The 27,273-nt window shown below is 34.5% G+C and overlaps 1 protein-coding gene across 16 annotated transcripts in view; it reads right to left on the reverse strand.

The window, feature by feature from the left end:
* MEF2A (myocyte enhancer factor 2A) overlaps nucleotides 1–27,273 on the reverse strand; it is a 190,052-nt gene that overhangs the window by 147,190 nt on the left and 15,589 nt on the right. For 11 of the 16 annotated variants that reach the window (XR_005356926.1, XM_038532687.1, XM_038532686.1 and 8 more), the window contains one exon: nucleotides 10,744–10,830. The exons of 1 other annotated variant lie outside the window; for it this stretch is intronic. The gene's annotated coding sequence lies outside the window, so the exon portion shown is untranslated. Of the gene's footprint in view, nucleotides 1–2,660; nucleotides 2,760–10,743; nucleotides 10,831–12,732; nucleotides 12,875–27,273 lie in introns of those variants that run through there. 4 more of the 16 variants (XM_038532675.1, XM_038532678.1, XM_038532679.1 and 1 more) reach the window with 3 other exon arrangements.

The following is a 27,273-nucleotide window of genomic DNA, read 5'->3' on the forward strand; positions in this document are numbered from 1 at the left end:
CAATGCAACTACATAACACACACACAATGCCCTATATATACTTTCCCTTATAAAATATACAAACAAAAAAAACACTTATACTGTACAGTAAGTTTGTCAGACAAACTTGGGGGAAACTATCTCACTGTTCATTTTTAATGCAATCAGAGACTTTTGACCTTACATAATTATCTTTCAGTTACTTTTAATATAAGAACAATCTTCTTTGTTCCCTCTAAAATAGGATGCTTTCATTATTGCTTACAAACAATTAAATCCAGGCACAAATTCAAATTCTAAATTAATTTAAGACTATCATTAAACTACTGTTTTATGGAAAAGGACTAAAGCATTCCATTTCAGCCAGAATTGTACATGTTGTATCTAATTACACATTTTAAAAATACAATGATATGTTGTATGAACACAGTAACGGCCACTAGTCACTATTTAAAGAAATGATCCAACAAGGAAAACAAACTTTAGTTCAAATATAGAAATTATACATTCATGGTCATTGCTTGAAAACCCAGCTGTATTGTTCTATGTAACTTTCATAAAGGCAGAATGTACCCTACAAACATTCCCACCTAATTTTATTAAGTTGGTATAAATTTTAGGTAAAATTCAAAAATACTAACATCTCACTGAAGAAATAAGATCAACAAAAGTATAGACCACACTGAGAAAATAATCCCTGACCAACAAGAAAAGGGACTGCTTGAAGAGTCTGTGGGTATAATGACATATTCTGACCTGCAAATTCTAATGCTATAAACCTATCAAAAGAAAGAAATCATTATGTCTCAAGGCCACTATGAATAATGTGGAGGTTGTACCCTGCACATGAGTGCACGACCAAGAGAGAGCAAATGGGGACTGAAATCTGATTTGTTCTCCACTTTCTAAGCACTGAACGCTCGCAGAGGGCAGCATCTACCAAAAATTGGGAGAACCTTTTTCTAGCTTTGTAAAAACTAGCTATGGCCTAGCTGTGACACCTCCAAACAAGTAACTACTTGTTAGAAAGTTAAGACAACTGAAATACAAGATATTGGTGCCCCTGCCTGAAATCATAACACAGTATCACTTCTTACTATGTATTTATTTAGAATGTTATAGGGAAAATCATGAATAGGCTGGGGAGAGGAGAGAAGTCATGTAAAAATCTAAAGAGTGGTTTAAATACGGCATCTATCTAGTTTGGATTTCTTTGATTAATAACAGGTTATATATTTTTGTATGCTCTGACCCTATGTTTTTGGATGAGAGACTTTTTAAAAAAAGTTTTTATTTATTCATTCATGAGACACTCAGAGAACAGTGGAGGGAGAAGCAGGTTCCCCCCAGGGAGCCCGACGTGGAACTTGAGCCCTGGACCTGGGTATCATGCCCTGAGCCAAAGGCAGACAGACGCTCAACCGATGAGCCACCCAGGCGTCCCATGAGAGACATTTTAAAACAAAATGCTAAAAAAAAAATTTAGGAGAAGCTTAGGAATAAAATGTTAAGAGTCTATTCCTATTGGGCTCTATTCCTGTTAGAGAATATAGCCCTTGTTTTACACAACATGTAATGAAGTGCTAAAAATTATGTACTGGTTACAAATACTGGTCAGTTAAGCATCTGAAATTCACTACAGAAATTAAGTTTGAGGGAAATTGGAAATAATTTTTTTTAATGTTAATATCACTGTCTTCATTTCATTGTGCAGGGAATTAAAGGGTTTCTAAATTGTAAAACTTGCTTCCTTAAAGCAAGAAATATTATTCTAAAATGATATAAATTATTAATCATGATAAATAATCCAAATACTGACTAAAAAGACATGGTAACTTCAAAAATTTTTTTCAGAATGACCAGCCTATAAAATGTGTTTTATTTCTTTATTTATACACCCAATGCATTGTCATGTGATTTTCAGTGACTCACTTCCTCACTACTTCAATCAGTTCTAAAAGTAGAGCAAGAATATAGTTTAAACTCTTACAGTAGGGCAGCCCCGGTGGCGCAGCAGTTGAGCGCCACCTGAAGCCCGGGGTGTGATCCTGGAGACCTGTGATCGAGTCCCACGTCAGGCTCCCTGCATGGAGCCTGCTTCTCCCTCTCCCTCTGTCGTGTGTCTCTCATGAATAAATAAATAAAATTCTTTAAAAAAAAATAAAAATAAAAAAAATAAACCCTTACAGTAAATTATAAGAATAAAACCAGAAGGCATCCTCAGCTCCTTACAGATGGGCACAATATTATTAAAATCACTGTTAGAAAGACTAAATTACCCTTATTAAGATTAAAAGCCCGAAGCACCTGAGTGGCTCAGCAATTTAGTGCCAACCTTCAGCCCTGGGCGTGATCCTGGAGTCCCGGGATGGAGTCCCAAATCAGACTCCCTGGATGGAGCCTGCATCTCCTGCCTGTATCTCTGCCTCTCTCTCTCTCTCTCTCTCTCTCTCTCTCTCCCCCCCCCCCCATAAATAAATAAAAATCTTAAAAAAATAAAAATTAAAAAAAAAAAAGATTAAAAGCCCATCCACATAACCATTCATTCCCAGATTAATTACATCTACATAAGAGCAATGTCCTGTCTTCACAGGGGACATGCCAGAGAAATAAAGGACGCAGTTAAGGCAAAGCATAGAAATGAAAATGAAGTTCTAGTCTTTCAACCACCACCAACTTACTTTCCATGTTAACACTCTCTTCATTTGTAAAATGCAGCTATTCCAAATACTTTTGAAGCCGTCATGATTTGTGGAAAAACTGCTTTGCCAATAACTATCCTGTATAAAGATGAATTATCATTACTAGAAACCATATTAACTCTCCACATTATGATTTAAATAATAGATATATTAAAAACTTTTAATCTTTTATTACCTGAATCAAACCTATATATAAATTCTGTTATATCTTTATTTATAAAGATGAATTAGGATTTGGGGCATACCATTATACTCAGAAAATTTCTTAATGAATGTGGCAAGTAGTTCAGAAATGTGGACAGGCATGTAATGGAATTAGGAATTGGCATTTTTGGTTTTAACAGATAATTGTTCATAAACATAAAACACAGGCATTTTACCCATTATATTTTTGTGTTTTACTTTACATAAATGGAATCACAAATTTTGAATTCTCTGCTCCTGGCTTCTTTTGAGAAACATATTTGCAAAACTCGCCTGTATGGCATGTAGCTATACTTTATTCACTTTTATTGTCGAAAAGTATTGGGTTATATGAATATATCACAATTTTATTTATTCAGTCAACTGCTGAACAACATAATTGAGTTTGAAGCTATTACAAAACCACTGCTACCAATGTTACTTATTAACACATCTTTTAGTGCACAAGTTCACACATTACTCTCAGGGATATACCCATGGAAAGAAATTACTAGGTAATTTCTTACCTAGTAATATATTAATATAGTAATATTAAAGTGTTTCCTAAAATGGTTTTAATAACATACATTCCCACCAGCAATGTTTAATGAGTTCCCATAACTTAACATCCTCTCCAAAACTTGTACTGTCCATCTTTTTAATTTCAGCCACTTCAGTGGTTTATGATGAAGCCTCTTTAGTTTTCACTTACATTTTTCACATTACTAATGAGATTAAACATACTTTTCACATATTATGAAGTGTCTTTTCATGTCTCTTGCCATTTTTCCATTGTCTCTGTCATCCTGATTTGTAAAAGTGCTTTGAATATTCTGATACATGCTTTTTGTCTGTTATATATTTTGCAAATATGTTCTTCCACTCTGGCTTGCCTCACTGTTCTCCTATTGGTAACCTTACAAGAATAAGATTTCTTAATTTTAAGTTAATAAAATGTATCAATTGTTTTATTTATATTAGTTGTTTTTACTACTTTTAAAATCTTTGACCGTTGGAGGATCATGAACATGTTCTCCTTATATTAGCCTCTAAAGTTTTATAGTTTAGCCTTTCATACTGAGATGTACAAATCAATCTCAATTTGATTTTTGCATGTGGTATGGAGGATGTCATTTTTTTCTGTATGGACAACCAACTGTTCTAGTATCATCTGTTAAATAATTCTTTCCTTACTATTCTATAGTGCCAGTTTTATCATAAAGCATGCATCCATGCAAATACACATTGGCCCTCTTCCAGGCTCTTTATTTATTATCCTTGTGGCATTATTTCATGAAACCAATTACTGTAGATTTGTAAGTTTTGAGTAAAGAAAATCCTTCTGCTTTGATCTTTTCTTGCAAGACTATTCTTGGGCCAAAAAATTTCCTTCAAAACACAAAACGAAAACAAACTAATGAAAATTTTATAATATTGGATAAAAATAATCCTCAAGTGGGCATGGATTATAACCTTCAGAAAGATATAACTTTAATGGGCAACTAAATTAACCCTACATAAATAATGTTCTGGACCAATGCTGACAAAGCTTTAAAAACAAAAAAAACAACACTTCAAAAGGATTTAGTTGGTACCAAGTAACTTCTATGAATACAAAGTTGTTTTTTTTAATACAAAGTTTAACACTACATAAAATAATACAAAAAAATTCTTCACTTAACAATCTCACACCATAACGTCTAAGATCCATACAAAAATTAGAGGGAATGAAAATAAGCAGGAAATGTACCCCATACTAAGAAGAAAAGTCAACTGATGTAAAGAAACTCAGGAATTATCGATCAAGTTAGTGGAATTAACAGATAGAGGGCATTAAAGCAATGATCATCAATAAGCTCTACATGTTAAAAGAGGTAAGGGAAACAGGAACATGATGAGAAGAGAAATAGAAGAATAAAATTTCAGAGATAAAAAGTAATTATCAGAAATAAAAACACACTAGATAAGATTAAAAAGAGAACATATTGCAGAAGATCAGTGAAACTAGAAACATGACGATATTAACCATTCAAAAAGAAAAAAAAGAGGGAAAAAAGTACAAGTGCTGAGGCAGTATCAAATGTATAAAATTCCCTCCCTCTCCTCAAAGAAAAAAATAAAAACCCACACCTGGGGCAAGTGAGCTATTTGAAGAAATCATGCCAGTATTTTTCCAAATTAGTTTTAAAAAAAAACTCAAGAAAACCTAAGAGAGATTTTCTCAGAGAAAACTGTACTAAGGCACATCATAATCAAATGACTAAAACACAATCATTGAAAAAGTCTTAAGACCAGTCAAAGAAAACAGAAAAATTACTGGGAGTGGGGGTTCGGGGGGAGGTGCAGAAGAAGAAAAACAGCAAAAGTGTCTATCAGAAACTATGCAAACTTTTTCAGAAAGGATTTCACAACATTTTATCAAGGATAAAAGAGGGCGATCTCAAGATACAGAACCCAATTCATTAAGAATATAGAAGAAAATTAAATATGCATGTAACTAATAGTAGAGCTCCAAAATGCATGTGTGAACCAAGAAGTGAAAGGAGAAACAGACAAATCCAGTTAAAACTGAAAATTCCACACTCCTCTCTCAGCAACTACTGAAACAGAAAATCAGAGGAATAAATTTTGAAAAACACTATCATCCAATCTGACCTAATTAACATTTTTAGAAAGTTCTACCTCAACAACAGCACAATACACATTCTTAAGTGCATACAAAACATTCACTGACAAAGACAACATTCTGCACTTTATAATAAATATACAAAATATGTTTTTGGACCACCACATAATTAAAAACTTATTAGAGAAATATATCTAAAAACCAAATATTTGACAATAGGTCAAAAAAAATCACAAAGGAATTTAAGAATTATTTGAACTCTATGTAAATGAACACAAAACAAACTTTGTAAAATGAAGAGGAAAATTTTAATAATTGCTCCTTTAGAAAAATGAAAATCTCTAATACCAGAACAAGAGAGGGGATATCACTATAAATCCTTCAAACATTAAAAAGAGCAAAAAACAGAATATGCAAATTTATGCCAAAAATAAGGCAATTTACCTGAAATGAACAAATTTACTTGAAAGACACAAACAACTGAAAGTTATTCAAGAAGAAGTACTATAAATCTGAATTGCCCAAATCCAAGAAATTGAGTTCATAGTCTAAAACCTTCCCACAAAGAAACTCCAAACACAGAGGTCTTCATTATTGAATTCTACCAATTAAAGAAGCAGTAACACCAAACACATGGAAACTTTTCCAAAAGAAGAAATCTTTCCAACTCACTCTGTTATCCAGATACAAAAACCAGACAAAGGGACACCTGGGTGGCTCAGCAGTTGAGCATGAGCCCTTCGGCTCAGGGCGTGATCCCAGAGTCCAGAATAGAGTCCCACCACGTCAGGCTCCTTGTGGGAAGCCTACTTCTCCCTCTGCTATGTCATAAATAAGTAAATAAAATCTTTAAAAAAAAAACAACAGATAAACATTGTAGTAAAACTACAAACCAATACCTACTATGAGCAATGATGAAATATATAAAGTATACACTTTAATATATAAAGTATAACAAAGTCATGACCAAGTACAAACTATCTCAAAAATGCAAGATTCCTTGGTTTGATACTCAAAAAAAAAAAAAAAAAAAAAAAATCAATGTAGCTAACTATATTAACAGATAAGAGAGGGGGGAAAATGTGATCATTCAACAGATGTGAAAAAACTGGTAAAAAATCAATAACCATTCACAATAAGAAAAAAATTCTCAGCAAGCTATGAATAGAATTCAATCTCAGAAAAGGTATCTGTTAAAAATCTATAGTTAACATCATACTTACTGGTGAAAAACTGAATGTTTTTGACCTAACATCAGGAGTAAGTCAAGAATGTCAGCTCACCATTCCTATTCAACATTGCATTGGGACTACTACTGCAATAAAGCAAAAATAATAATAATAATAATAATAATAATAATAAGATAAAAAATTTAAAGGAGTCTTTATTCACAGACAAGATGATGGTCTACATAAAACATTTGAAGGACTGGGGATCGCTGGGTGGCTCAGCGGTTTAGCGCCTGCCTTTAGCCCAGGGCATGATGCTGGAGTCCTAGGATCGAGTCCCACATCAGGCTCCCTGCATGGAGCCTGCTTCTCCCTCTGCCTGTGTCTCTGCCTTTCTCTCTCTCTCTCTGTCTGTCTCTCATGAATAAAAAAATCTTAAAAATAAAATAAAAATGAGGGGATCCCTGGGTGGCGCAGTGGTTTGGCGCCTGCCTTTGGCCCAGGGCGCGATCCTGGAGACCCGGGATCGAATCCCACGTCGGGCTCCCTGCATGGAGCCTGCTTTTCCCTCTGCCTGTGTCTCTGCCTCTCTCTCTGCCTCTCTCTCTCTCTCTCTCTCTGTGTGACTATCATAAATAAATAAAGAAAAAAAATATTAAAAAAAAAATAAAATAAAATAAAAAAAATAAAATAAAATAAAAATGAAAAATAAAAATAAACATTTGAAGGACTATAAAAAATGTCACTGGAACAGGGAACCCGGGTGGTGCCAGTGATTAAGTATCTTGACTCTTGGTTTCAGCTCAGGATCATGAGATGAAGCCCCACATCCAGCTCCAGATGGAGTCTGTCCCTCTTTCCCTCTGCTCCTCCTGCTCGTACCCTCTCTTTCTTTCTCACTCTCTAAAATAAATAAATCTTTAAAAGAAATTTACTAGAACTAATAAGGAGCTTGGCAGAATCACAAATTACAAAGTTTAATACAAAAATCAATTATAAGCCTACAAACAACAACTGAAAACTGATTTATCTTTACATTACCACTTACAATAACATAAAAATACAAAACAGGAATCAACTTAACAAAATAGGTGCAATGCATTTACACTGAAAACAAAACGTTAAGAAGAACTAAAGACAACTTAAACAGAAAAAGGCACTAAGTTCATGTATCAGAAGACTCCATGTTCTTAGCAGGTCAATTCTCCCCAATGTAGTCTCTATGATAAAAGCATTCACAACTGAAATAACATTAAGCTTTTTTGTAAAAACTGACAAGCTGATTCTAAAATACACAGAAGGAGGAGCACATGGGTGGCTCAGTGGTTAAGCATCTGTCTTCAGCTCAGGTCATGATCCCGGGGTCCTGGGATTGAGTTCCGCATTGAGCTCCCCACAGGGAGCCTGCTTCTCTCCCTCTGCCTATGTATGTCTCTGCCTCTCTCTCTGTGTGTGTCTCTCATGAATAAATAAACAAAATCTTTAAAAAAATAAAGCTACAGTAATCAAGACAGTGCAGTACTGCCAGATATAGATACACAGATCAATAAAATGAAAAAGCCCTAAAAAACACTCACATATAATTGCAAGTTGATTTTCAACAAAGGTACCAAGGTAATTCAACAGGGAAAAATATAATCTTTTCAAAAATGCTTCTGGAAAAATTTGATTTTCATATGCAAAGAAATAAATCTTCTCCCTTACCCTCATACTATACGCAAAAATTAACTCAAAAGTGGATCACAGGGATCCCTGGGTGGCGCAGCGGTTTGGCGCCTGCCTTTGGCCCAGGGCGCGATCCTGGAGACCTGGGATCGAATCCCACATCGGGCTCCCGGTGCTTGGAGCCTGCTTCTCCCTCTGCCTGTGTCTCTGCCTCTCTCTTTCTCTCCGTGTGACTATCATGAATAAATAAATTTAAAAAAAAAGAAAAAAAATTAAAAAAAAAAAAAAAAAAAAAAAGTGGATCACAGACCTAAAATATAAGAGCCCAATGCAGTTCCCAAGACATAAGGGAAAGGAAAAAAGGTAGAAAACTTTTTGCCCAGAATTTTGCCCAATCTCTAACCCAAATTAGGGCAGAATTATAGGGGAAACTAATCTGAAGCTCTTCAGTCAACATATGAATCCATTCAAAAGGAAAGCATTTCCCATTTAAGTACTCAAAGTAACTCCTAAGCAAGTGGTTATTAACTCAAGCACAACCCTCAGAGCCATAGAAGCCTGCCATGAAGAATAAGACATTGTATACATCCATAGAGCCTAGTTGAAAAAGCATCATAAAGGATTCCCTTAAGTTTAAACAGGACCCAAAATACAACAGTTGAAGTTTATGCCCACAGCCATCCCTGAGGTTCACAGAAGGTGCAGAGTTCTGCAACTTTGGGCATCAGAATGGTTAAATTCCGACAATGCTTTAACTCGAATCACTTAGTTTTGAGCCATTAGTAGACAAAAGTGTAAGTAAGATTAAAAAAAAAAAATTCAAAGATTTACAGGAGACTAACCAAGGTTTATATTTTAAAATGTGAATTAGACTCTATTATTCCCATCCTGCCTGTGTGTTATACAAGTTCTGGACTGAAGGATACTTTGCTTTCATTGAAAAAATAATGTCTGTTCTCCTAGTTCCCCAAACTGAAAGATATCAGAAAATGGGCTCTTCCTCTGTCAATGTTTAACAAGATAAATACATAACAAGATAAATATAATGGTATCAGTCAGTTAAGTGCCCAATTCTTGATTTCAGCTCAGATCATGATCTCAAGGTTGTGAGATCAAGCCCTGGATTGGGCTTTGCACTGGGCGTGGAGCTTTAAGATTCCCTCTCCCTCTGCCCATCCACACCTCCCTCCCCTTTTCCTCCTTTTCCCCCTCCTCTCTCTCTCAAAAAAAGAAAGAAAATTTTAAAAATAAAAAAATTTTAAAAAGAAACTGGTATCAAGATAAAATACTTTAACAAAGAACTCATTTAAGTTTCTAAGTTGTTTTTTTTTTAAAGATTTTATTTATTTATTCATGATAGTCACAGAGAGAGAGAGAGAGAGGCAGAGACACAGGCAGAGGGAGAAGCAGGCTCCATGCAGGGAGCCCGACGTGGGATTCGATCCCGGGTCTCCAGGATCGCGCCCTGGGCCAAAGGCAGGCGCCAAACCGCTGCGCCACCCAGGGATCCCAAGTTTCTAAGTTTTTAATACCGCGTAATACTCAAAAAATGTACACTTTATGTTAAATAGCAAAACTATTCTTAAAACAAATACAAAAAAAAAGTCAAGTACTACTCCCAAGCTTTTTACTGATATAATCATCAGGCATGATCGATGATGTCTAATATTTAAAATGTTAATTTAAAATACACCAAAAACTATTCCCTACTAATATTTTTCAAAATTATATTAATTCAAAATACTCTAATATAATTAATTTCTTTTCCATTTTGAATAAAAGGAGAAACTCAGATGAAGTTTTCAGTCATGAAAACTTCTGAGGAGGACTATATATCTTGCAAATTGGAACCATTAACCTAGACCAATGTAAGTCTTTAAGTCAAACAGCCTACTCCGGGGCTCTGCAAATATGGGCCTAGGATTTAAGGTAGAAAATTCAAAGTTACACACACACATAAATCTACATTTAAAAAAAATCTTAACTCTGATTAATTTTTTCTCTGACCCTTCCAAAGATATTTCAAGAAATATTTGTCTACATCATCTTTCATTTGAAAATCTTTCTCAGCTTATGTTTATTTCATGTACTCAAATCCACCCTTTCTCCTATGTATTATTAGAATAAATACAGACTACTTTAGATTTTTTTCTTTTAAATAAGGGTAATTGATATGGAAGATGAAGTGGGAAAGATGAAATAGGATTATCTTAGCAACAGCAGACAAAATATGTAAGAAACTGTCAGTATACAAGGCACTTCAAGTAGACTTTATAAATTTCTTTAATCGACATTAAACCTCAAAATAAACTCCAAAAAGACTATTATATTCAAGCTCACAAGACAGTCTGATTTTTAAAAAAGGAAAAAATTTCCATTGTGTTTACTTCATAACATAGAAAAATGAAAGACGTCTTACTAGAAATGACGTTATCAGCAAAAAAGTGCACTTAGTATGACCCTTGCAGAAAATTCTTCTTTGCTCCTTTTTCACAAAAAGCAGTTCCTAAATAAAGAAAAAAAGATATATGAGATGGATTAGTGAATGTTCTTAACTCTAAAACAGAATTAAACATATGTTTTGTCATTATAAATTCCAATTTTCAATACTATGTGTGGCAGATAGCTCCACAACTACCTGCTGAATAACAGGAAAATAAATTTTTAAGTCATTTGTGGTATATGTCTAATAAAAATATACTGTTAGCCGACTGACCCATTTTCTCAGGAAGTATTACTTAAATGTTCAGTAATATTCTATGTACTCTTAGATTCACAAATTAGCTATCTAGTCTCATTTTTCTGCCCTTTATTATCACATGATATGGTTTACATTTACCTGGTACATACTATACAGACTACTTAATTTATGGTTTGCTAAAAGAGTTGAATGTATTCACTGTATCACATTCTCCTTTAGAAAATTGTCAAAGGGTCAGTGATTTTCATTGCCATAAAATATGTTTGTATTCAAATACAAAGTATATACTTGTAGCTTTTACAATCTTTTATAGGGAACAATGACATGAAAATAATGAACGTAAAATGCCCAAAATGGACATTAAAATGATCAAGGTCAATAATTCATATTAAAAAAAAAACCATTGGTGAATACTAACCAATGGATTAGTACATAAAGAATAATCCAGTTTGCTTGGAATAGAAGCAATGCACTTAGATAAAAAGGAAAGATGGTAAAAGCACCCCCTCTTCCTCACCCAGATTGGCCAGGACCAATTACCATGTTAATCCAATAATTTAGAACTGCATGACTCGATAATTCTACCAACCCCTAAGTAAATCTGTCACATCATATAAAAATAATTTTTCCATGGAAATTTTGAATCTGATTCAGCAATATTTCTTATTGTGATATTGTAATTTTATTTCTATTTCAAATGAATACCTCCTCTAGAGGGGGGGAAAAACACAAACTGCCAAATATTTTTGTATTAATGAATTAAGTATTAAAAGCCTGAACTTTAAGACATACGTACACACAAATAAGCTTTTTTTGCAAGGTTAAAAACAGCTTAAAGACTGAATTTTGTTTTTAATCTAATTATACTAAATGTAGAAAAGTTCCCTAACTATAATTTCACTACCAACTTCTAAAACCCAATAATTCAAAGTGAAACTGTTTTTCAAGGGTTTTCGATCTAAACAAAACTCAAAATGTATTTTAACACCAGCTCTGTGTCAGTGTCAAGAAAGAAAGTTTAGCAATGTGACCTACAAGTAAATAACCAATTTAACACAAATTTGATACATCCTGGTATTATTTTCTTACATCAAAAATTCATTCTCAGTTGTATAAAGTAACTTGACAACTTGTGTTTTGTACAAAGTTCTCAAACAGTGTCTTCTAAGAGGAAATAAACTAAAAATCAAACTCTTTTATAATAATCATGAAATATACTCTCACCTTCAAACTAAAACCAAAACTAAAATGGTGGTGCTGTATCCAGTTATTAAATTTCACATATTAAACTTCCAAATCTCATTGCTTCTGTCCAGGCTAGACAATCTGTACCTCCAACTGCTATTACTCCCAAATCTGGTTCCAACCAACCTAACCAACCTCCTCGCTCCCTCTATTTTTTTTTTTTTTTAAGAGAGAGAAAGTGCAGGCATGTGTATGCACAACCAGAGTTGGGGAGGTGGCAGAAGGAAAGGGAGACAGAAAATCCTAAGCAGGCTCCATATCCAGTATGCAGCCCAATGCAGGCTGATAGGCTGATCTCACAACCCTGAGATCATAACCAGAGCCAAAATCAAGAGTGGGATGCTAAACCAAGTGAGCCACCCAGTGGCCCACTTACTTCTAATCAATCTACATTGTTGTTAAACTGGACTATAAGCCATTTGCCCAAACTATCAAACTGTGTAATTCTGTTCACATTTTTACCTCTGCTGGAAACCATCTTCCCCAGTTTAACTGCACCTTCCATGATAGCAGCCTCAGGAATACTCTTACTATCACAATCACTTCTGGGGGGTAAGAAGGGGCAAATTATCACTCTTAGTTTTGTTAAGTATGAGTCTCTTCTATACTATATGCTTTTCTTAGAGAAAGAACTTTGTTCATTTTTATATCCCCACTATCTAGTTAATATCTGGAGTAGAATTCAATATAGTACATTCAGAAAATAAGCACTAAGCATTCCATATATTCTAGATACTCTTCTAGGTGCTAGGGATAAGTCCCTATAATCTATGGCTGACTTCATGGAGCTTACATTCTAGGAGGGAAGACTTACAGTGAATAAAGAATACGCAATATGTACAGCGGGTTATACAAAGTCCTTAATAAAAAAAAAAAAAAAAAATAGAGAGATCCCTGGGTGGTGCAGCGGTTTAGCGCCTGCCTTTGGCCCAGGGCGCAATCCTGGAGACCCGGGATCGAATCCCACGTCGGGCTCCCAGTTCATGGAGCCTGCTTCTCCCTCTTCCTATGTCTCTGCCTCTGCCTCTCTCTCTCCCTCTCTCTCTGTGTGACTATCATAAATTAAAAAAAAAAAATAGAGCAAGAAAGTAAGTATTACCATGGGAGATTAAGATTTGAGAAAGATCTGTTAAGATGGTAATAATGAGAGCAAGTACACAGCAGTATTTATCATACGCTAATCAGTATCCTAACTGTTTTACATGCATCAACGGGGTAATCCCTGGGTGGCGCAGCGGTTTGGCGCCTGCCTTTGGCCCGGGGCGCGATCCTGGAGACCCAGGATCGAATCCCACATCGGGCTCCCGGTGCATGGAGCCTGCTTCTCCCTCTGCCTGTGTCTCTGCCTCTCTCTCTCTCTCTCTCTCTCTGTGACTATCATAAATAAATAAAAATTTAAAAAAAAAAAAAAACGGGGTAAAGCCAACAATAATCTCACTATTATCCTCAAAAGGAAATACTAAGAAGGTACCTGCCAAGGTCACATAGCTAAGTTAGTAAAGTGGTACAGCCAGGATTCAAACCCAGGCATGCTTTTAACTATGCACAACCACCATCAGTTCATGCTTTTGTTAAATGAATAAATATATATATTTAAAAAATGAATGCACACTAAAGCAATGGATTCAAAAGCCAGAAAAGCAAATCTCAGTCTCAGAGGACTAATACATTTAAGTAGTTTCAGTACATCAATGCCTATGTATGACAGATATCCTGACAATTAACAGGTGGGTGCCTGCTGTGAACAAAAATGATAAACACTGACAATTTCTCAATAACTCTTAAAGTAAGTTTTAAGTTTCGATATAATTACCAGAACTAAAAATCAGACAAGGCAGTATCATAAAAACCACATGGTTATGTCGTTTTTTAAAACTTTTGAAGAAGTACTCTGAAATAAATGAAAACACTGAAGACAGTATCATTTCAATAAGAGTTAAACGTCAAATATCATAGTTTACATTGTGGCACGAGTTACTATCAACTTTCAATTTTCCATATTAATAAGAAGGGTTAAATGAAATGACTGGGATTCAAACTCCTCTTTTCATATATCTCAACTACATTTTACAAAGCAAACAGACAACACCTAACACAACTTGCTGATAACTGAAGACCTGAATGACCCAAGGTAATTTGCTCCCTTAATGCCTTCTCTCACTATATTAGGTTGTTAATTATGTGCTTAAACAGTAAATGCCAATAAATTAGAAAGCAAAATGAAACAAAGTGCCTGATGTAGTATTAACATTTCTAGTTTCAAGTCTTAAGGACCTAAAATCCTAAACATTTCAGGTCTTGATAAAAAGAACTCAATATAATTATGAAGAAAATTTCTGCTTTATGTTTGAACTTCCTGAAATTTCACTGTATATACCTCTGCCCTGAGCACAATGCAGTGTCAAAGAAAAGAGGTTTCTATATGAAAACAGCTTTGGGGATCCTTGGGTGGCTCAGCGGTTTAGCGCCTGCCTTCGGCCCAGGGCCTGATCCTGGAGACCTGGGATCGAGTCCCACCTCAGGCTCCCTGTGTGGAGCCTGCTTCTCCCTCTGCCTGTGTCTCTGCCTCTCTCTATGTGTCTCTCATGAACAAATAAATAAAATCTTTAAAAAATAAAAAAGAAACAGCTTTAAAATCAATCCAGATTAAAAGAAAAATGAAAACAGGCCAAAGAAATTTTTTTTTAATTTTAAAATTTTAAAATTAAAAATTAAAATTTAATTTTAAATTAAACAGAAATGGTGCAAATTTGCTCAAATTCTAATTCTGTTTTGTAATAAAAACTTAGGTTAACCAGCAATGGTGTTTTTTTAATTCAAGAGAGGGACAGCTCTGACACACAGGCATCAAACTACTCATGCCTTAAAAAGAGTTTTGGTACCAGCTATGATGTAGTAACTAAATACCAGACATGCTCTTCCAACGAACTCAACTAGAAAACTATTCAGATATATAAAGTTATCATTTTAAAACATTGGACACCAAACAGCTAGCTGAGCACTGTGATACCTGAGAAAACAGAAAAGTATCCCCTACATACTCTTTATGCAGTCAGGAGGGCAATGCAGGAACGGGAGGCCAAGCAAAATATGGTGGACTCAGTGAGTAAAAGAGACAGATGCTGAAATTTAGGGAGGCTAAGGTAATGGGAATTTGTAGGGCAGAGGAGCTGAGAACACAGAGCTCAAGAAGAAAAAGCACTCCTGAAATTTGAAGAAAGGGTTCCAGAGCAGCTCTGTCTAAAAGAAACAGCATGAATCTAAAATAGAATTTAAAAATTTTCTAACCACATTGTAAAGGAAAATGAAGCAGGTAAAACCAATTTTAACATAATTCATTTAATCCAAAATGCTCAAAATATTATTTCAGGACAGGACTGACATAAAAAAAAAAAAAAAAAAAAAAAACAGGTATTTTACATTCTTTTTTTCCCCACAATAAGTGCATGACATTCAGTGTGTTTTACACTTAGGGCATATTTAAATGCAAACTAACCACAAATCAAGCTCTCAATAGCCACAATGTGGCTAAATACTACCATGTACTTGACAATGCAGTTTCTTGTTGAACATAAAGCTGTGCATGGGTAAAGTGAAACTCTACAAGGCCAGGCAAAGAATTAAGATCAAGCAGGCTCAAAAGGTCCCAGAGATTTAAAAGAGAAAGTCCTCATTGAAACCTGGGGAAAACAGTAAAAACTGAAGCAGAATCATCACTTAGTAGCTGTGCTAAACTAGTTCTGGAGTAAAAGCTACAATAGACTTGCCAAAACAAAGTTTAAAAACCAGCCTCAAAAGGTTTAAACAGATCCACAAGAAATGTAACATCCTGCCAAAACAAAATTAAAATCTCTCCAGAAGAAATCAACAAAATCCAGACAACAGTGTAATAATGAATGTCCAAGAGTCAATCAAAACTTACTAAACATAAGAAAATAGAGAAATGATGACCCATATTGGGGGAAAAAAATCTGACAAAAGAAACAGACCCAGAAACAAGAGAGATGATGTAAAGACATAAACTTTAAAATAACAAATATGTTAAAGGATTTAAAGAAAAAAAAAGACAAATAGTTTGAAAAGAATCAATGGGGGGTGGAGGTGTGCCTGGGTAGCTCAGTAGTTAAGCATCTGCCTTCAGCTCAGATCATGATCCCAGGGTCCTGGGATATGTATGTCAAGCTGTATGTCAGGCTCCCCGCCACCAGGGAGTCTGCTTCTCCTCTGCCACTGCCCCTTCCCCCACTTCTGCCTGTGTACTCACGCTCTCTCCCTCTCCCTCTCAAATAAACAAATAAAAACCTTTTTAAAAAAGAAAAGAATGGATTTTTAAATGAGAAATGTACTATTCAAATAAAAAAAATTGTATAGACTTAGCAATTGTATACAATTGTATAGACTTAGCAACAGATTAAAACAGTACAGGAAAAAAGAAAGATCCCTAACTTGAAGATATAAAAATAGAAAGCAAAAAAAGAAACAAAGAACAGAGCATCAAGGACCTGTGAGAATATCAAGGGCAGTCTAAAAATGGTGAAACTGTAGCCCCGGAAAGATGGGGAGACAAAAAATATCTCAAGAAATAAGGAGCAACAAATTTCCAGATTTGACAACTAAACTCATATATTCAAGAGACTCAATGAACAAAAAACAGGTTAAGCATAGAAAAATCACACCAAGTCATATACTTAATAATCAAACTGCTGAAATCTAGTAATAGAGAAAATCTTAAAAACAGCTGGGGGGGGGGGGCGGAACGGACACACGGGACATTATACATAGAGGAACAAAGATAAGAAATACCAAGCTCCTTGTCAAAAACAATACAAACAACTTTAAAACAAAGGAACAAAACCTTTGAAGTGCTAAGAAGAAGAAAAAAACCTGCAAATCAGAATTTACACAAAGCAATAATATCCTTCACAGATGAAGGGGAAATAAAGACATTTTCAAACAAACAAAAGCTAAGAATCTGTCACCAGCAGGTCTGCACTACAAAGAACGCTGAAAGAAGTTCTTCAGTAAGAAAAAGGACAGCAGAATTGTACAAGAGTGGAATCTCATGTAAACTATAAACTTAGTTAATAAAAATGTACCAATATTGGTTCACCAATTGTAACACATAATATCACACAATTAACAATGCAAAGTGTTAAATAATAGGGGCTAGAGGGGGCCAAAGTGAGAGGGAGAACAGGTCGAAGGGAAAGAAGAGAGCATATGGGAACTCTAAACTTCCTGCTCAATTTTTCTGTATATGTAAAGCTGTTCTAAGAAATAAGTCTATCAATAAAAAAAGACATAGAAACCCACTTCTACATAAAGAACAATAATGGTCAATATGTGAGTTTACCATCTATTTTCTTACCTTTAAGAAAGGCAATAGGCAATAAAATAGACCAATTCATAGAATAAAATGACAAACAGCACAAAGAATGAGAGGGGAAAAAACAAAGTAAGCTGTAGTAAGGATCTCTCATTATTCATAAAGTAAGTAATAAAATCAGACTGTATTAAGTTCAAGATGCATGCTGTAAGACCTTAGAGCAACTACTAAAAAAGAAAAGAAATAAAACTAACAAATGAAGAAAAAGAGAGGTAGAGACTATTAGGCTAGATTAGAAGCAGATATTGTCAGATTGAGTAAAGATACATACCCCACTTTAACTACAATTATATAGGTAGATTAAATATGAAATAGAGGGACATCTGGGTGGCTCAGGGGTTGAGTGTCTGCCTGCCGCTCACAGAGTGATCCTGGTCTGAGATCAAGTCCTGCATCAGGCTCCCTGCAAGGAGCCTGCTTCTCCCTCAGCCTATGTCTCTGCCTCTCTCTCTCTGTGTCTCTCATGAATAAATAAATAAAATCTTAAAAAAAAAAAACATGAAATAGAAAAAGTTATACCATACAAACATTAATCATAAGAAAGCTGGAATGCCTGTATTAGATCAAAGTATGACACAAGAAAAGGAATATTATCAGGTATAAAGGACCTACTTATCAGAAATACAAAATAATCCTAAATGTTAATAAAGCCAATAATAGAGTTTCAAAACATAGAACACAAATAATGACAAAACTAAAAGGAGAAATAGACAAATTTACAATTTTAGCTAGAGAATTCAACTGTCTCTCACAATAATCAGCAAAACAAGCAGAGAAAATCAGTAAAGATACATAAAAACTGAACAACACTATGAACCAGAGGAGTTTTTTCATGTCTCTTAGTACAGTCAACAAGAGAGAGCATATGCTGGACCATAACACAGGGCACATATAAATTTGTAAGGGTGAAACCATACAGAAATGTTTTCTTTTTGAACATCAAATTGACTTTATTAAAGGATTCATGAATCAGGCAGCATCTCATCTTGCAAGTAGAGAGGCATTCCCCAGAAAGTGTTTTCTGACAACATAAGAATGAAAGATCAGTAACAAAAATATATTGGAACATTTTCCGAGTATTTGTAAATTGACGTTTCTAAATAACCCACAGGTTAAAGAACTCATAAGTATAATTTAAGAGCACATGAAACTGAATGACAATAAAAACACATTACCTAATTATATAGGTGATACAAAGATGTAAGGATGCTTGGAAATTTTTTTAAAAAGAGCTTATGTTAGAAAAGAATAAAGATTTAGCATTTGTGTTCTAAATTAGCTTCCACCTTAAGAAGCAGAGGGGAAAAACCCCACATTAAACTAAATGTGGAGGTAAGGAAATGATAAAAGTAGAAATTGGTGAACTAGATGAGAGATTAAAAAAAAAAAAAAAAAAAAAGGTAAAACCAATGAAAACAAAAGCTGGTTCTTTGAAAAGAACCCCTAGCTAGACTAGTCAAGAAAAGAAGAAAGAAGACACATTAGAATGGTAAGAGAAAGCATACTAGAGATATTTCAAACATTATACGCGTATAAGATAATGAGTAGTGCAATTCTATGCCAATAAATTTGATGACTTAGACAAAAAACTTCCTTGCAATATGCAAATTATCAAAAGACACACAAAAAAAAACTCTGAATAACCCTCTAATTCAGAAAACTTTTTTAAGATTTTACTAATTTGAGTGAGAGAGTGTGCACACACTCAGGGGGAGAGACTGAAGGAGATGAAGAGAGATCTGAAGCACACTCCCTGCTGAGCTGGGTGCCTGACTGTGGGCTGGATTCCACAATCCTGAGATCATGACCTGAGCTGAAATCAAGAGTTAGATGCTTAACCAACTGAGCCACCCAGGTGTCCCTAATTTAGAAATTTTAATTCAAAATCAAAAGGATTCCCACAAAAAGCACCGCAGACTCATGTGGCTTCCCTAGTGAATTCTTCAAATATCTAAAAAAGAAACATTATCAGTCTTACACAAACTCTTTTAGGAAACAGAAAAAGAGGAAATACTTTCTAACATATTTAATAAGGTCAGAATGATCCTGCCACCAAAGCAAGGCAAGGAGACCACAAGAAAAAGGAAACACATACTGGAAACACACTTGCTTATATAGATGCAAATATCATTAATAAAATCTAAGCAGCTCAAATCCAGCAATATGTAAAAAAGTTATATAGCACTACAAATGGGGTTTGTCTCAGGAATGCAAGGTTGGTTTAGTTATGTAAAAAATCAACGTAACTCACTATATTAACATACTAAAAAAGAAAAAAAGATTGATTTCAATAGATGTAAAAAAGTATCTATGTATGATAAAAAAAAAAAACATCTATAGAGGGAAGGGGGAAAGGGACACCTCTCAACAAACTAGGACTGAAGGAAACTTCTTCAATCTAATAAAAGGCATCTACTACAAGAACCTACAGCTAATGATAAAAGAATGATTTTTTTTTTCCTGTACAACTGGAAACAAAGCAAGAATGCACACTCATTATTTATATTCACTATTTTATTAGAGTTCTTAACAACTGCTATAATGCAACAAAGGGGAAAAAAAGTATCCAGGTTGGAAAGTAAGAAATAAAACAGCTTCTACTCACACATGACATGACAATATACACAAGAAACCCTAAAAATCTACAATAAAGTGGCTGGAACTAAAAAGTGCGTGTTACAAGGGTACAAAATATAAGATCAATATTTTTAATAAAGATTTTAAGTATTTTTTAAGTAAGCTCCCTGCCCAACATGAGGCCTGAACTCACAGCCTTGAGATTAAGAGCTGCATGCTCTCCCAACTGAGCCAATTCTAGATCAGTTTTTAAGTCAAATTTCTATATACCGGTAATGACAAACACAAAGTTAAACATTTAACTTTAAAATACTCATTTTAGCATGAAATGAAAACAAATATAACAATATATGTGCAGGACTATTATCCTGAATGCTGGAAAACACTGAGACAAATTAAGGAAGACCTAAAAAAAAAAATTATGTTTACAGATTCATACATTCAAATCAATATTATTGTGATATTGATTCTCCTCTAATTGATCTACAGATTCAACACAATCCCAATCAAAAATCCCAGCAAGTGTTCTTGTAAAACTTCACAAAAGTATTTTAAAAATTTTAATACAGCTAAAACAATTTTGAAAAGAAAGAAAATCAGAAGATACAGCATGCTGTTAAAACAGAAACACATACACATGAGTATACACACACACCCCTCTAAATCAAGGGAAGAGAATAGAGAATGCAGAAATAAATACACACACACAGTCGTTTGATAGTCAACAAAGACACTAAGGTAATGAAATGGGAAGAAGCCTTATCAATAAATGGTACCAGAATAAATAAATGAATCTTGATATCACCTCACCATTCACTAAAGTTAATTCAAAATGGATCACAACTCTATGTGTAAAAGCTATATAAAACCTCCAAAAGTAAACATGGGACAAAAAAATTTTGCTGCCCCATGTAAGGCAAAGATTATCATGCCACAAAAAGACAAAGTTGACAATATTAGAAGGTTGACAAGCAGTACTTTATCAAAATTAAAACCTTCTGCTCTTTGAAAGACAACATTAAGGAAATAAAAATCAAACCACATACTAGTAGAAAATATTCAAAATATAATAATGAAAATGAAAAAGACTTCTATCTAGAACATACAAAAATCTCTTACAATTCAGCAATAAGGCGCCAAACAACCCAATTAAAAATGGGCAAAAGATCTGAACACTTCACCAAAGAATACAGATGCATACCTACTAAGCAAATGAAAAATGTTTAATGCCATTACTCATCAGAGAAAGGCAAAATGGCTACTAAAATGGCTACTACTAAAATGGCTACTCTTAAAAAGGCTAACACTGCAAAGTGTTGAAATTATGGAGAAACTGCAACTCTTGTTGCTGGTGGCATTGTAAAATCACATTACTTTGGAAAACAGATTCACAGTTTCTTGTAAGGTACACTTATCATATATACCCGAAATCTCATTCCCTGGTATTTACCCAAGAAAAATGGAAACATATGTCCACACAAAGGCTTGTACTCAAATACACAGAATAGCTTTATTCACAATAGCTCCAAACTGAAAACAACCAAAATGTCCATGCATGGTGAATAGAGAAACTGTCTAGACATATAATGGACACCAGGCAACACTAAAAACCAGGAAATGCTAAAAATGGATGAATTGCAAAAACATTCTGGTGAAGAGTAAAAAAAGGTAGATACTGGTATCATTTAATATCTGATACTAGAATTGAAAAAATTACTACTAAGGCCTTAAAAATAGATTTTTAAACACATAGATACTAAGTCACAAGAAACAATATCTTTACATCAGTAAAACTTCACAGAACCAAGCATTTAAGGAAGAAAGGAATCTTAGACACACATGAAACTAGGAACTGTTCCAATTAAAGAGCTAAGAAAGATGACAAAACTTGAGTAGGTGTGAACAAAAAGAGCAAAGCAGAGTGTAGGATGGACAGATGGGCAGAACACAATTATGCACTACCTTGAAAAAACACAAGTACTTGATTTTAAGAAGGCAAAAAATGCAAAGATAAGACAAAGGCAAGACTATCCTCTCAACTGGAATAATGCACAATTCTAGCCTCAGTGCTAGGTAATGTTAAAAAGCTGGGTTCATATACAATCCCCACTAAAACACAACCTATTACATTCTTAACTAGTGGACTAAGAAGATAGCAGTGTCATAATGTAGCAGTACACTAATGCCAAGAGAGTCCCATTTTCCCCCATGCCCCTTCATCTTCATTTAGAGCCCCCAAATTACCTATAAGAACCAAAATACCTCTTCATACAGCTTCTGCTCTTTTTAAAAAGTAAATAAGAAAATAGCTTGATAAATAATATACAATTCACCCATTTAAAGTATACACTTGAGGGCACCTGGTGGCTTAGGGGTTAAGCATCTGCATTTGGCTCAGGTCATGATCCTGGGGCCTAGGACTGAGTCCCTCTTCGGGCTCCCCGCATGGAGCCTGCTTCTGCCTCTACCTATGTCTCTGTCTCTATGTCTCTCATGAATAAATAGTCTTTGAAAGTAAAGTATACACTTAAATGTTTTATATTCAAAGGAATGTGCAACCACGGCCACTATCTAATTCCAGAACATTTTCATCACCCTAAAAGAAACCTAATACTCTTTAGTAGTCACTCTTCATTCCCTATCGCCACCCACACCTGGAGCATCTATTTTTGTCTCAACTATAGATTTGCCTATTTTGTACATTTTACATAAATGAAACCATATAATATATGGTCTTTTGTTGGCTGACTCAGTTCACTCACATAAGATCTTTCCACTTTATACCATGTGTCCATAGGTCATTCCTTTTTACTGTCAAATAATATTCTATTGTGTGGAAATACTACAATTTTATTCATTCATTCATTGCCTGATGGACATTGGGTTATTTCCACTTTTTACCTATTATAATATTACGAACACTGGTACACAAGTTTCTGAGTGGACATATGTGTTTCATTTCTAGCGTCTGCTCTTATAATAAAAAAAAATTAAGAGCGTCTTTAGATTGTCTTTCTATAATCTCATTTCATTATGGTATATAACATCTTTGCACAGTGATACACAAATCTGCTGCTATGCCACAGATATAAATTAGGCATTTTAAGTAAATTACCAGGACCCATTTTATTCTCCCAAATAATTTACCAATCCCCTCAATCTACAATCAGCAAGATTACTCACAGTTTTCACATTAATATTTAATATTCATTACATGTTCTGATGATGCTGTCATTCTTCAAGTAGAGGATGTGACCTCTGAAATGTTGAAGTTCCATTTATTCTACTCCTCAACCTGACCTTAAGTGCTAATACTCCCAATATTCCTTCTCAGACATATAGTTACTAGAACCAATAGTCCTCAACTACCCAACCTCAAATAGCAAGCACACCAGAACAAAAAAAAAGTTTGAAGATGGGCACACTTTAAAACATGACACTACCCACCTAACATAATGACCAAACACACATCACTCTGGTTAAATAGTCTGGTAAACTGGCAAAGTCTGTCAAACATATGAAAATACTCCCTATTAATAAAGATGTTGCCCAGAATCTAGAAAAGCTTGAACATTGAATTCGTGAAATTCTGCAACTTCCTACAGTTTTGAACTAGAAGAAGCCTTAAAAAGGTCTTTTTAGGGACACAAATCTAAAGTTTACAGAAATCAAATGGAATCCAGGAGTAAAATCCAGACTACCAACCTAATTCACTAAAATAGGGTTCTACCTATTTAACACAACAACAAAACACCTGAACAAATGGAAAAGAAGTACAGAAGAAATGGGTGAAACATGTAAAGGAGAGCAGGAGATACAAATTTCTAGTTACAAAATAAGTCACAGAGGGAAAAAGTACAGCATAGGGAATAAGATGTTGAGAAGATGGTGTAACATTGTTTGGCAACAGATGGTGATTACATTTATGGTGAACACTGAATAATGTACAAAATTGTTGAACCATTATATTGTACACCTAACGCTAATATAACACTGTATGCGAATTATACTTCATATAAAGTTTCCTTAAAAAAAAAAAAAAGAAAAAATCCAAAAGGTCTTAAAGTTATCTCAAAAGATGGATACTGTAACTTTTGATTTCCCTTGCAAGTTATCTGATACTTCTAAAGTGCCTGAATAAGATACCTCTTTCTTAAGCTAAAGAGAACTGGAAGAGTTAAAACTACAGCCCTAAGAACTGCACATTATTTACTACTTGTTACATATACAACATATCCTAGGACAGCTACGGCAAATTATGAATTACTATAATACTTCTGTGCTAAGTAGATCCATGGTTGCACCTGTGTCAAAATTTCATCTCACAGCAGAAAAAAAGTTTAAGAACTACTGAGTCAGACCAGCAGGGGTAGAGATGTCTTAAAGTCATCTTTTGAAAACCCTATTAGCTCAGTCCAGATCCTAGATTATGCATTTTGTAAAGGGTCGTCTGAAAGACAGTTATTTAAAGATTCGTTTGTATTTACCAAGAATCTACAGGAAAAAAATGCAAGAACTAATATACAAGTATAAAAGCCTTCAATGCATTGTGCATGCATCTACTGCCTTTAGCATAAGGTCAAACATGGTCACTAAGATAAGACAGATACAAAGTACTACTGGATTTCAAAACAAAAAGCTTCTAATTGGAAGGAGTCCATTTTTTATGGCAAGCACAGCACTGATCTGGCCTAGGAAAGTAGACTAAGAAATGGGATATAGAGAACGAGAAAAGGATATCTATATTCATGCCTTTACTTGAAAGGTATGTATTCCCCTACAATTCCCTTCAAATAATCAAATTAAAGAATGAACCTAACACTATGCTTTTTAAAAAGCGGTGCTGAGGAGTATTCTTTAAGGAACTAAGTTTTATTAATAAGAAAAGGACATACACACCATCTTCATTATTGTATGGGCGGGCATACTGAGGCAGGCACTGGTCACTTTCAAGCTTAAAAACTTTCAATAGCTCTTCCTTACCTGAAGAACAAAGTCTGTTCAACATTCAAGGTGTATTACAATCTGGCCTCAAGCTCTCTTTCCCACTTCACACTGAAAAGAACCTCCAATCTAGCCAAACTCTGTCCATGACACACCTCTCACTTTCCTGTCTTAGCTCTTTTGCTCCAACTGTATTCTCTGTCTGGAATATCTTTGGCCTCTCTGACAATAAAATTGACATTCAACTCAAATACCAATTCCTTCATCAAGCAGCCCCCTTATCACTTGTGAACTCTCTAATCCATTCATTATGTCTAAGATTTACATATCACTTGGTAATTAGTATAACATAGCAAATAACAGGAATTTTACCCTCCCTAAGCTATTACCTGCTAGAAGCAAAAAGCTGTATTCATAGGTGTTTTGATTTCAGAACCAACTATTATAGAAATAGTGAAAGCACTGAGACTAGGTAAGGGATAGTCCAAAAGAGGGAAGAAGGGAGCACAGTCTTGGACATTGCTTTGGGGCTACCGTATAAACCAGTCAAAAAAAAAAAAAAAAAAAATAGGAAAGCAATAAAAAGAAAATGTATCGACAGCCTGGGAAGTCATTATTTAAGACTTGCGGAAACTATGAAAAGAGAAATGAAAACTTACAAATGCGGACCCAAAAACAGATAGGCCTAGATACTGAGTTTTAAATACCATTAGAAAGCCAGGTAGAGAACTCCAAAGATGTATCATTAAAAGCAAAAAAATCAAAAAATAAATAAATAAATAAATAAATAAATAAATAAATAAATAAAAGCAAAAAATCTTAATTTATATTATGAAAGATTTCTGATGTTTGAAGTCAACATACCTTTCAATCCTGGTTGGTATTTTTATTTTTAAAAACGTAACTGTTTTTAAAAACGTGACTATTTTATACAAGTCAATTTCTACTGCAACAACATGAAACATGACAAAAAACTTAATTCTAGGGCAAGAAATGTTTAAGGCAATAAATATTTTAAACAACTAAATTCTAGAACCAAGCATAAAGAACTTCCACACATAATTCCAACTTCATGTTAAATTTCTTATGTTAACCAGACAAAAAGCATAAAAGACAGAGAACCAATTAACATTAGTTACAGTAAACAGATTTAGTGCTATCTTATTAAACATAATAATGAGCATGTAGCCAAGGAATAATGCCACAAACTACTATTTACTGCAATTGAAAGACAATTGTCAAGGTCATAAAACAAAGAAAGCCAAAAGAGTAAAATGAAGAAAGAATGAAAAGAGGTACATGTAGTTCAATTTTCAAAGAAGTTATCATCAGGTCACTTCCCAAGTCTAAAAGTTACCTTTTCCAAAAAGTTCACATACTAGATTGCCACTGGAATAAACAAATAACAAGAAGCCCGTGGCTAAATGTGGGCCTGTAACTCATTCATGTCGTAATAAAACCAAGGCACTTCTATATACATTCTAGAGAAAAAGCTGTGAATTAATAACTTTGCTTTACAGAAAAAAAGCGCTTAAGACCCTTCCAATGACCCAGAAATTGCATTTGCATGCTAACCGAATGAAGTAAGAGTATTTAAGTTTAATTATTTTCTTCTACAAGGTATTTTCTGGAGTCTCCAAGCTCACCCATGGAAACTGTCTATGTCTCTTCCTAACTAAAGGCTATGTAGCACTGACAACATATTTCTAGATTCCTGCTTCCCTCCCCCAAAGTAGAGACTTCAGTAAGGACAATGGTGATGGTAGATCTAAGTAACTCTAAAAATATCCCCCCCAACCATATGAAAAGAACAAGAAAAGAAAAGGAAATTCTACACAAAACCATGCTTTCAGTATAGCCTTGTAGACCAAAGAATGCTGATAGTGCAAAACAACTGTGAGTGAAACAGAAAAACCACCAAATCCTAGCACTTCATCTCTCAGGCTGTTACTCCATTCCTACTCCAACACAGAAGGCTAGCAAAGAAGCATCAGGGGTCATTTGCAAGGACAATGAAAGCTATGAAACCCACCCAAAATCTGAATATACTGGAAAAATGGGCAGATCAGAACACTGACACTAGGTAGGAAAGTTCA

Source organism: Canis lupus, chromosome 3, assembly GCF_011100685.1.
Source record: "Canis lupus familiaris isolate Mischka breed German Shepherd chromosome 3, alternate assembly UU_Cfam_GSD_1.0, whole genome shotgun sequence".
NCBI classification, from domain to species: domain Eukaryota; kingdom Metazoa; phylum Chordata; class Mammalia; order Carnivora; family Canidae; genus Canis; species Canis lupus.